We start from the raw sequence: 13565 nt of genomic DNA, 5'->3' as shown, positions 1-13565 counted from the left end.
AATTGCTACCACAATTATTAATTTCACTCAAATAAATTAAGTAATAAGAGGTTTTATAAATTACCAGTTTTACCACATATATTAAGATAATAAACACCACATTTAAAGTCCATTTAAACCATATAAATAGTAGTAGTTAAATTATTTCTCCACAATACACGTTGACCAATTATAATTTAAGACCAATCATAACAGAACTCTACTTTCATAGAAATAGTGTGTGACTCTACCCTATTCCTATCGTTTTCCCTATTCTAGCATATCTGAAACACAGACCATCACTTACCATAGATCTAATGTTCAGAATATGCACAAGTGTATCCCTACCATAAGCTGTACAGTTCAGCCAGCGAAGCTGAGATAGGCAACCTATAGGCTTGTGTTCTTATCCCCCCCTCTGCTCTTGCCCGCGGGCTAGGGTAGCAGAGAGTAGATCGCCCTATCCGTGTATATATCCAGTATTCTAGGACACACCAGTACCAGCCACATGAGAGACCCAGCTGCGATCAACTTTACTTAGATGTGGATCGATCACAACCGAAATCCCCAGCGACCAACGCCAGCATGGACTAGAGCACCGAGTAAATAAATATATATAAATATAGGACCCCAGCCTCAAATACTGCCGACTTCAGTGAGCAAGGATTACTCCTAATGCCTTTCGTCAATCATGAAAGTCCTCACTTCCATCTAACAGTTGGACTCTTTGAGACCGGTGAGAAAATACGCTTTTGTAAGTATAGAAAAGCGTCCAAGCCCTCCACTTGGAACAAAAAGACCCCTAAACGCCTCTTATTTGACACCGTAAGGGAAGAAGCGCCTAGCCGGACAACAGTCTGTCACAAACAATGATCTGGCTTATAACTTTCACAAAATAACCCCATAGAAAATTACTAAATTCAATTTTACTAACCAACTAAACAAACGAGTGAAGTTTCCTTTACGTGCTATAATCTAAGCTTAGTTTTGCAAGAATCACTCCCTACAAAACCAAACACAGACCTATCTCCAGGCACCAGCCATACATCGACCCAGTCTTTGTATTGCTTGACGGCACTCATGAAACAAAGCACAGAAAACTTCACTATACACATCAATTTAAATGTAACACTACACTATAAATAGAACACTAAATTAACCCCACAACTGACAGTAAAGCAATTCCACCACAGGTCTAAATTCAACTGTACGACGATATTGTCCCCGCACAATCAAACAGAGACACCATTTCAAAGTTTACAATCACTTAGAATAATTTCCAAGTAAAAACAAACAGAGAAATAATAGCAGAACAACTTCACTCACCAGTAACACACGAAAGCCAGAGACACTGTTAGTCTTCTAGATATTTTAAGAATGACGCGCGTCGGCTCGCTCCGACCCTTTTATAGATTCTCTATAAGAGACATAATTGGGACACACCTGGGATATAACTGGGACAAACCTGGGATATAACTGGGACAAACCTGGGATATAACTGGGACAAACCTGGGACTTGGGATATAACTGGGACATACCTGGGATATAACTGGGACAAACCTGGGATATAATTGGGACATACCTGGGATATAACTGGGACTTGGGATATAACTGGGACAAACCTGGGACTTGGGATATAACTGGGACATACCTGGGATATAACTGGGACAAACCTGGGATATAATTGGGACATACCTGGGATATAACTGGGACTTGGGATATAACTGGGACAAAATTGGGACTTGGGATACGATAAGAAAAAAGATCATAACTACTTTGTTTACTAAGCCGTACGCCTTATACATTTAACGTCCATATTCTCTCAGCACGTACGTTTTTGCTTCTCAATAGTAACATCTGCATGATTGCACGTGTTTTAGAGTGAGATGGAGATATCTTTTGTTGATTCCTATTGCGTAATGAAACATTTTATATCGTGGTAAATATAAATATGCAAATATTACTTTATCAAAGGTTTTTAACTAGTTTTGTAAATCAAATTTGAGGTAAAATATCATTTTTGTTTTTAAATGCTACAATAAACACATCCAGAAAGTATACTACAATCATTATGAACTTTTACGACCTATAATTGAAATCAAGATATAATATTGGAACGCTACTCAGTTGACAACTGTCAGTGTCAGTATTTCATCCATGTGAACGTAGTTTGTTGATAAATATGTTTTTCCAACCTGTTTTGCATCGAATAACAGTGAATTTTATGAGTGAAGATGTGACTATACATGTGATAAAGCTTCAAATATATTATTTGTCAAAATATCCAATGAAATCCCAAAGGAAATATGTACCAAAAAGTTGGTCAAGGAAAAGTTGATTCGCCGTAAGTTTTATATGTAATAACGAGTCAATTTCCTCGTCATAGACGCTTGTTCTGTTACAAATGGACCGACAGGCGTGGAGGAATGGAGAGGAGGCCTATGTCCGAAGACTGGCGCATTCAAAGCTGCTATAGCAATAGATATAGATCTTAGATTTAAGCATGCATAAGATACAATAAAACATTTATTGGCACAAGGTTACAATGTCATTTTCAGTTTTTTTTGTGTGCCTAATCTAAAGACTTTTTTTTTCAAATTTATGAAAGATAAACGTATACAATATTTTTAAAATGAAGTGTATTTTATATCTCCTTCAATGTTAGATAGCAATAGCGATAGAGTTTACGAGTAACAAACACAACCCTTATTATTAGAGTTAGCGGAGTGACGGCCGGTACTGTTGCAGATTTATTGTTTAATAATTTGAAGGGCAAATTGTGGCGATAACTTAACGGGGTATAACAAGCTCTTACTTAGAACATGCTTGTTTATTGTATGCTCATAAGCAGATTTAGCTTGTGAATTATCGTTCATTTTCTCGATCGATTAGACTTCGGAATAAGATATTGGTAGTCCGTAAAGTCAAAAAACAGAAATATGACTAGATGCAATATAAAATGGCTAAAAAAGTGTACCTACGTAGGTACTTTAAACATGTGCTTAGGAGGAAAAACAGTACCTAAAGGGGACCATTGAATATGCTGTCAGAATATACCGTGTTGTGACTTTTTACTTTTAACTGAAATGCCGTTACCGTCCAGCGAATTAATAGACTTAATACGAATATATTTGATTTTATTGTTTGATACGAAAAACATCTACAAGTCAAAAAGGATGTGTTGACAAAATTCTTAGAATAAGATTGTGTACGAGTAAGTACTGTGACTAACGCCAATTTTTCAAAGTTTACACGAAACAACCAACTATCTAATATTTCAAAGATATTACGTATAAGACTGTCATTTGTAAAGGCAAATCGTGTCGTAGCATGTCGTCACACAATATTTATGACATACGACACGGCGGTCGAGACGCGAGTACAAAAGACATCAACGTGCGGTATGTTGCTCGGGCCAACTTTCGACAACCGGTCATACTGGTCATAGGGATTTCGTATTTCGATTTATCTGAACAACATGCTTAGATTTAGGGCTAGTTGCATCAACCATAGTTAACAGACATCCAAGTCACGCTGCGGATAAGAATGAAGAATTCCCGTATAAAAAAATTGCGAACGCTAAATTCTGTAACAGACCGTTTTGGTGCAACAGACCCTTAGATACATTTTTGTGAGCAGACATAATTTACTATTTGCAAAGGTGTGTACTAAGACCGAACTTGTGAACATCTCGTATCGTTCAATTTGATTCCCTTTGAACTATTTAAGGCACTGGTCCCACCGCGAGCTAGTAAGCTATGAGCTATCGGCTATAAAAACGAACAAAAGATAGTCGCTCCCGTGCAAATAAAAGAGACACGGCGATGTTTATAGTTACTCGCCCCGCGGTGAGCTATCGAAATCGCCGTGTCTCTTTTATTTGCACGGGAGCGACTATCTTTTGTTCGTTTTTATAGCCGATAGCTCATAGCTTACTAGCTCGTGGTGGGACCAGTGCCTGAAGATCTGGGGCCCATTAGACTGCGTAATGCACTTCTTTTTCTTAAAATAACGAATTTAAAGTTGTACTATACTATCATGTCGGCTAAATTCACCATCAATAGCAGTTAAAATTTTGTAATAGTGCCATAGACATTTAAGACATAATTGTATTTTTTGATGATTTTACACACGAGCTATGAACACACAAGGCACCAACTATTTTCATTTTTTTCTACTTTAACCCCAGGAAAATGCTGTTTGACCCGTGGCAATTGCCGAGATAACGATACAAGTAAGATACTGCTGCACCTCTCAAGATCAAATACAAAAGTTGAGCACAGAAAAATCGTGCTCATCTCCAAAATAAATGAGTACACAAAAACCCAAGCTAAAGTACCACAATTTGCAAACTTTTAAGTGATGCCATGTACCCCATCAGATAAAACGAAGTACTAATAAAATTACTCCTTAGTACAGCTAACGACAGAAGTAAGTGCGTAATATTTTTAACACTACATTAATTAGGCTTGTAACGTTATGTAGTTAGTAACCCATTAATTGTCGGTGACGTTCATGGCTGTAATTTTTAATTTAAAGATAAAAATACTTTTTGAGCCAGCAGTATAGTATAGAAGGCCGTTGCGCATGACATTTCAAATCAGTTGATGGCATAAATTAAAGGACCAACTAACGTTTTTCAGACTTCAATTTGAATATTGATTATAATAAATATAACCAGTTCACTTCGAAAGAAGAACTGAAAACTGATACTGAAAAAGATGACTTTTTTTCGAAGCAGCGTGACAAAGTTTTCATTAAACTAGTCAGACTGTACCAATGTGAATTTGCCCTTATTATTCATGCACGTATATGTAATTGAACTTACATAAATCGAGCGTTTGAAGAAATAACCGATAACAGTCTATCATATATAATATCAGTGTAATACATACACAAATTCAAGGCTTGATTGAGCAAAGCAAGCAGACAGCGCCATAAACTTTCCGAAAAGAAATAAAAGAACTAAATAATATTATTCATAAAAATGGGCTATCCCACCGGACTACGTGTATTAGTTAATTAAACAATGCAAATTCTGTGTAAATCACGTCATCGCTGCGTCGGCGCCGAAAATTGCGGCTAAACAAATTATATTATAATACGGGTTCACGGCATCAGGTTTGTGGGGCGTAGCTTGCCGAACCAGGTTAGTAAGCTATGAGGGCTATAAAAACCATTTATAAAAGAGACACGGCATCGCCCAGCGTCAAAATCGCCGTGTCTCTTTTATTTTGCTTATCTTTTGTTCGATAGCTTTAGATTAGTGCCTTAAACGGAATAATAGTTATCAAGACAAAATAGTGTCATGTCTGTAGTTTACAATGAAATTCACAAAAAAAAATGTTTCTACAAATTGTACCTCGTCTAAAAATCTTGGCTGCTAAGTTACTCTTAAAAAATGCACAGACTTACGGGGGGGGGGGGGGGGGTTATTTATAGGTATACTTTAAACTAAAGACGTCACTTTTTTACGATAAGTTGATCCATATAAATTCCAGATCAAATATCTGACTTTATTAAAATTAGAATACCGTTTTAGAACCAATAATGACTAGATGAAGTTGATCGAGTAGATTAACTACGCTACACACGAGTATGCTTTGCCAACCTTTCAGAATAAATTTGATTTAATAAAAATAATACCTATTTAAAAATGAACCATATTAATATAAAATAATATCTAAAAAGATGTTTTCTGAAAAATAGGACACTCAGTTACAAGCATTCTTTACACGTTATTTTGACAGTTATCATTTCTTCCACCTCAGCCCCAAGACGAGCAAACTCACCGGCCGGTATCGGCGGAATTATCTACGTTACCCGATTTTGCATTTAAACACCGCGCGGGAGATTGGCGTGTAATTATGTCAATAAATCTTTGACACACTCGCGTTGACGCGCCTGTGAGGATGGCTCCGAGGTACATATACTCGTAATATGCGCCGCGGGCGCAGTTCGACGTGTAACTCTCGAATCAATGGTACCTTTACATAATGAAAGTTATGTAGCTCTGCCTACAGAAGGTATAAAGTAGAGCTGCATGTCTTAAACTCAGTGTATACATAGGCGCCTTGATAGTATTTCAATTTGTCATGTTCAATGCCGCATTTCTACAATTGCTTTCAAAACAAAAACTTATTTCAAAAAAGCTTTGAAAAGCGTGCACGTTTGGAATTTACCAAAAAATGTTAATTGGTTTATCACGAAAATATATTATTTAGTAGGTAAGTATTTTCAAAAACTCACGGGAGCAGAAAAATTGTATGTGTATAAAGTTATGTGAAACATACTTGCTAGTAATTGAAAAATAATCACGAGACGGTAGTTGTATTGTTTTTTAATTAAACGTTCTTGAAACCGATCTCGTGGAGGTATGAGCCACCTGCTCTTTTTAAATAAACAAAATTAATTTTAAAATATTTTAAAGTAATTTTCGAAAGTACCGTCACAGAGCCAAAGCCCGTAACCGGTCATTTAAACAATTATGACGCGAATGAGGGGGTACAAGGCTTTATTTACTCGGTAAGTGCGGGTTCGAATCCCGTTGTTTGTTCTGGTGCGAAATCGTGCGCATTACGACTGGTTTTGTGAAATGTAATTATATGTAGGTATTGCAAAAACTGGATTGAAGAGTGGAGGAGTGGAGCGCAAAATTTTGACATAGGCAATCACAAATCGAAGGTCACACATTGATTTAGATTGATGTGTTTACTGTATATTATGTTATAAGGGGCTTGCAAGAGTCAGAAAAAGAAGATGATTAGAGTCCAACATGATTCCGTTTTAGAAAATCTGAAAGCTTAGTATCTAATTTACAGAACTGATGCATGTATCTACAAAAACTCAGTCATGGCATCTTTTATCTAACCTTTGAGCTAATTATTAGGACAATAAATTATTACAATATTATAAATAACAAATAATGAGAAATCCTATTTACCTACTTACTCCGATTGCTCAGTGCCCCAAAATCAGACTTGGCCTCCGATACAAGACAGCGCCACTTTTCTCGGTCCTGCGCTACCTCTCGCCAATTCTTGACTTGGAGTTCACACAGATCCGCCTCCACCATATCGCTCCAGCGATACCTAGGGCGTCCGACAGGTCGTCCTCCTGCTTGGCGATTTAAAACTTTTTTCTACAATATTTTGCAATCAAAACCCGTTTTGAGGCTGATTGTGACTAAATATGTTGCTTTAGTAAAGTCTCTAGAAAAGATCGAAACCAAAGACCGAATTCCGCACAGAGCAGAGAGTACATATGTCACAAACAGTAGTATTCGATCTTGAACACGATGCGCATTGACCTAGGAGGCTTACGCAAGTTCGCCCACCCATAACCCACTACTTCCGTTACAACGTACGACGGATGCCATTACATCGGTGTGTAGCTTAAATGACCGCAAATTTGTTAAGTCACGTGGATCAAAAATAATTATGTACGAGTGTATTGAATAACGATGAATCTTCTCACATGGGGCTAGGGTTAGATTGAAAATCACGTCGGGTCTAGAGTTATATCAAACATGTAGCAAAAGCAAGCGCAGATAACTCAGCAGAGGACTATGAAACTTTCAACAAACAAAGACAACTACGATCAAAGACACTCGTGCACAAGTACACCGTGTTTTTTTTTTGTTTTCCGTTAAATTCGACACGTCGTTAGGTTCGTTATCAGGAACCATTCTGTATATCACTTTTAATTAAATTCGTCAAAAAAAATTTTTCATCGTTTTCATACATAATAAATGAATAAATTAGTGTGAGAGACCCTTAAGAATAATAAAAGAAGAAAGAAATTAATTCTATTTGATCTAAAGAACCTTCCCTTAAAGTTAACGGAATTCAATAAAAACAGGGTGTATAGCCACGTTACATCAGGTCGGTCGGTCAGGCAAGTTCAATTTCCCTTAAATAAGTACATATAATGGCAATAATTATATCAATTTTCATATTTACAAAGCAATAATGCTGATACAGCACACCGTTTTTCACGGTAATATCTGGGCGACCGAGCTTCGCTCGGTTCTATTTTAATATATCACGTCTTTAGATAAAAAAAAACTCTTATAAACACAAAAACAAAAAAAAAGACAAAAAACAAAAACTTAATTTCTGGCCGGGATTCGAAACCCTGACACCTACGATCTATCTGCGTACATTAGACCGACCTCGTACGACTGAGCTAAGCGGAATCGATGTGCGCGCGGCGAAATTAACGACCATATTTTACGTTTACTAACGCGAAAGAAAAACTCATGAAAACTTGAAAATTCGCGTTTTCCAGGATCTAAGGCTACGCTAGATCGATTTTTCACCCCCGAAAACCCCCACATAACAAATTTCAGCAAAATTGTTAGAGCGGTTTCCGAGATCGTCGGTATATATAAATAAATAAATATATAAATAAATAAATATACAAGAATTGCTCGTTTAAAAGTATAAGATTCATGTACTTAATATACATTGCCAGATAATCTGTAGATTGACTTTTTTATGTCTACAAGAAACTGTGTAAACAAACCCAGCATAATAGACTGTCAAAACTATTTATATTAGACTCTTCGGTTCACAATATTTTCCACACGGTAGGCGGTTAATGATACCATGAAACGCATTTATAAATAAATACATAAGTATGACATTTTATTGAAATAACCACTAAGAAAACAAATTAAGATTTTTATTACATATACAGCCTAAAATTAAATAAAAAACAAGCCTCCAACAGCGACTTCTCATTTATTGTTTAAAAGAAACGAGATAATCTCCTCGAATATGTATATAAAGTTGGCCTCTCCAAGAAAGCCAAGTGAAAGGGATGCTATTTATCATATGAATAAAATAAATATTACTTTTATTGCCATACTGATCTTGCACACTTTACTTTATAAAGAAAGGACCTGATTTAAAATATTGTAAAAAATAATTGCCTTATTCTGGCATTTTGAAGATCATGGGATGTTTTAAAATTACGATACTTGTAATTATGTAAATTTTCGGTAAAGAACGTTTTGACAAATTGTTTTTGCCACTGAATATATATTATGTACATATAGTTGTACCATTTCTTTCCATTTTTTTATTATTTGTATGATAAATGACCATACTTGGAAATATTTCCCACAGGAAACGGAGAACGTTTTGCGTCATAAAATATAACAGCAACATTTAAAAAGTATAGTATTATAATGGCATTTAAAAACTTATAGAATACTAGCTTTTGCCGGCGGCTTCGCTCGCGTTAGAAGGAGACAAAAAGTCACTCTCCATCCCTTCAACTATCTTCACTTAAAAAATCACGAAAATTCGTCGCTCCGTTTTGCCGTGAAGGACGGACAAACAAACAGGCACACACACTTTCCCATTTATAATATTAGTATGGATTCATATATCTAATACATAATACCAACCTAAAAAAATCTTATACATAATACCAACCTGACGTGTAACTTTGTTATTAATAAACTATATCATTTTATTTCATTTCATTTCATTTCTACAATTTCGAAAGTTACAAGACGGTTCTATTCCGTCAACACGAATTATAAAAAAAAATACAGCATTAAATTTCGTCCTATACATTTATTTAAACAATATTGAAGGCCTGTTAAATTTAGCTTAGGCATACACCTCCCAAAATTACAAGACATTTGTCGCCGCGAGAAAAATTATCGCATTAAATTTTATCCAGACCATTTAATAAAGTTAATTTTATAAAAACATCACCACGTACAAGCCGTTGAAATATTTTTATTTGTAAGTGTATAAATTCGGGACTTCACACGTACGCGTGTAAACGCGTCGTTTCGCATCCTTATTCCTCATAATGGCCTTTATCTTCGCCGCGAATAAAATAAATATAAAAATGCGGATAAGTGCAAATTTAATGCGAAACGAGGGTTCCGTTGTGGCATGCAATTATATGTGTGGTCATCATTTTCCTTGCGTTATCATGGTCTTTTTTTACGATGGCTTATGGATCTGCCTGGCAATGAATCGAAAGAATCGACGTCGATACTCGACACTAGTTTTTATGGCAGGCCGATTTCAACCTACAGTGGAACAATTGTTTTAACGTAATTCCGTGCCATGCTGAACCATTCATTTGTTATTGCAGTCAACTAATATTTACTATAAGAATATACTACAATCATACTACAATCACAAAATGTACAGCGCAACCTCATATAAATAAACTCTAAATTGTATAAAGGGAGTGGAATAACCATTTATGAACCTCTCTGTTTTTTCCTACAGGACCCTAAACGACGATAACGCGACCCGTGGATATTTGCATTAATGTAACGCGCGATATCGCCGAAAGTGGCCGTGTGGACCACGAGCGTGCCCGAAGGTAGTGTGAAGACGGCTTTACGTACTGCTACTAGGCTAGGGGTACTGTCCCAGTGAGTGCATAAAAAGTAATTGGTAGGTAGTAGTAACCATAGTCTGTCTGTTCCGACCCTAATAGTTCAGGATGGTAACGGCGTTACTTGTTATTTGAAGGGGCCAAGGGGTCTGTGCCCTCTGTTGAATAAACGAATACGGCCCACTTATCTTTGCTAATTTATATTATTTTGACGTGTATGTATGGCACTAGTCCCACAGCGAGCTAGTAAGCTATAAAAACGAACAAAAAATAAGGACCAAGAAAAGTGGCGATGTCTTGTATCGGCCAAGTCTCATTTTGGGGCACTGAGCCAACGGAGTACGTGTAAGTATTAACTTTATCCCTTGTCGATCTTGAATAAACACGGAAATTGGTGCCTACTTGCCTCCCGAAAACGTTCAGAAAAACTAGCTTTTTCTTGGACATAATACGAAGTTTTTTACTGAGGCTTTTTACTCGAGACTGAACCTAATCTTATACGGCTATCATGTAATGCATACAATGCAAATTACATTCTTAACTGGTAGGTACCTAAAACTTTTTGACCCGCCTACATTGTAGAACCTATGTAACATGACATAGAGTCCTCCACATCGATTTCGATGACGGCGACCTGAGCAATCAAAGATGTTTTCTCATATGAGCTCTTATATGGCTGGCCAGGCCAAATTTACTTTTAAATACTCGGTCACAATGCAAAGGTCACACCACCACAATTTTATCATCATTTATTAGAGAAAACTCATATATATACCCGTACATACATCATGTTTGAACCCCAGGCAAGATGAACGCGGTTCGCGATAGTGACATGAGCGTGTAATTAAACCGCAATAACTCGGGAGATTCGCCGATATGAGCTCGTAAACGGTGTTCAATATTTCATGATTTATTTGTGAAGATGTAACAGTTTTTTTTTACCTGACATGAACTTTGTAACTCTAGAGGCTGCAGAGAGATTGGACGATGTAGGGGATGGTAGCTTGGGGAAAACTTCTTACTCTTCCGCATCGTAGGTACTAGGTACTCGAATTATCCTACGCTGTAACACTCTAGCTGTAATAGTTATACTGCTAGCAAATTCAGGTCATAAATTGGACCCATGAATTTTTCACCGGAATACTCGTACTGAGTTTGCACTACCCAAATCAGTTGAAATGTAGCTTTATTTGGCGTTCATATGCGCATTGTAATATGCCTACTTGAAAAATAAATATTTCATTTCATTTCAATGTCACTTTATTCAAGATGTGAAAAGGGAATCGAGCAAATGGGAATTTAGTAGCGATAGCTAAGGCAAGAAACTCAACTAAGCACAAGGAACCTCACCATTACCTTCTTGCCATTCTATTTTCATGTTTGAAGAACTGCATTTATATTGGCAAATACTGACGAGTGGTCACTAGCTCTACTTAACACCAATGAATCCCTTAATCATCTAGAACTCCTTGTAACATTTAAAAATACCAGTTAAATATCGTCATAAAATTCTGCTGTTTCACGCTTAAGTGCCAAAAATCGAACTGGTCGCCACTCAAAACCAGAACTTGCAAAAATAAAAATTTAATCGAATAAAGCGATTTTACCAATTACCAATAATAATAATTGATAAGAGGGTTATTGGAAAACCAGTTACGTATTAAGACATCTTTACGCCGTTTATTGTCTTAAAACGCCGGTAGCCAAAACGCTTAGGCTACTGAAATTTGACACTGGCGTATTAAAAAGTTAGCTTATTGTATTGATATTTTACCGCAACGGTTGCAGTTACGGTGTTATGAGGCTGGGTCGTTCTCCTAATGCGGTTGCCAAACAAAAGTGTAAGGTTGGTTGGTATTTGGTATGATACCTAAACGACATTATTTTAATGAGGTGAGAGGAGGAATACACACTCATATTGACTCGTAGGTAGCTACTGGTACATGTTTTAAATAGGTATTCGACATAGAAGTCGTATATTTAAAAAAGTGACCAAACCTTCCAGTAGCGAAGCCTGGATTATAATCCGTGTCTTTTGATTACGCGGCTAACGTTAACGATCGACTCAGCGGTCGAACGATCAACTAAGCTACCTAACAACGGCGATACCCGCCCCAATTTCTCGAGTAGGTAATTATTATTATGTTTAAATTTTGGAATGAATAATAAAATTTTGTTAGGAAAATAAGCAAATGTGTCTCGTGGCCATCGATAATTCATAAAACATTAGGTATTATTTACAATTTTACGCACTGCACTTAACAAGTTTATACATTGTATTAGCCACGCTATTCGTTTACATAATACGATAATATACATTCGCTGCTCATCCAGCGAGACCTGTTTATCTGCCATTACGAAACTCTTTCTTTTGCGAGTCCAAAAAAACCGTATTGATACCTATTATGTATGTACTAAATCCTTAAAAGACCTGAGGTGGACCTTATATACTTGCTACTAAGGTTTATGTATTATCAAAAAAGTATGAACGATGATACAGTGACGGTGATCAGAAGGTCACAATGAAGTACGAAAGACGTTCAGTTTAAGGTCGACAGAAAAAGGGAAACAGTATAGCAGTTACATAGCTCCGTCCTCTCTCTCAGCCTAAACTGAACGGTTTCAGCACTTCATGGTAGCCCCCCAGATACTAGTATATTAGAAACAGTTGAAGCGCTCAAAAGAGCATATCGCACTCTTTGCCTTGATAATAGAGGCGTGTTTAGGTTTTTGTGAGCGCATTGACCGCCTAGATACTTTTGATGTTGACTGTACTGAAGTCGATAAATACAGTATATTGAACATTCGATATCCTTATTGCAATGAGTAAGAGTTCAAGTTAGGTCAGTTATGTGCGAAGTTATTCGTCGTCACGGTTATAAACTAGAGTTTACTTTTTCAGCTATTAGAATAAAACAATGTTTATATGTTTTATGGCTATAACTTTACTGTGATAAATAATGGTAACATATAGATGTATGTATTGTATGTGTTATCTGTTGTGTCATCAGCTAAACGGACAAAACTTCAATTGAGAGCTTACAAGAGCAAATTTTGTGATAAGGACAAAATTTTCTTTCGTTTCTTTTTTCACTAATTTATGTACAGCAGCCGGCGTATTATGCTTCCGTTTTTATCACAGAACTTTATTTATATAGAAGAAACAAGTTCATCTATTTGTATAGGGGCCGAGCGTGTCAAATTTTGTACTG

General features: G+C 36.5%; 1 protein-coding gene across 2 annotated transcripts in view; it reads right to left on the bottom strand.

Annotated features, from left to right (window-relative positions):
• LOC125229653 (serum response factor homolog) overlaps positions 1-13565 on the bottom strand; it is a 359536-nt gene that overhangs the window by 288207 nt on the left and 57764 nt on the right. The gene's annotated exons all lie outside the window — the stretch shown is intronic.

The sequence above is a fragment of the Leguminivora glycinivorella genome, chromosome 9, assembly GCF_023078275.1.
Source record: "Leguminivora glycinivorella isolate SPB_JAAS2020 chromosome 9, LegGlyc_1.1, whole genome shotgun sequence".
In the NCBI taxonomy this organism is placed as follows: domain Eukaryota; kingdom Metazoa; phylum Arthropoda; class Insecta; order Lepidoptera; family Tortricidae; genus Leguminivora; species Leguminivora glycinivorella.
Note: the sequence above shows the minus strand (reverse complement) of the source record. Positions and strands in the feature narration are given on the sequence as shown.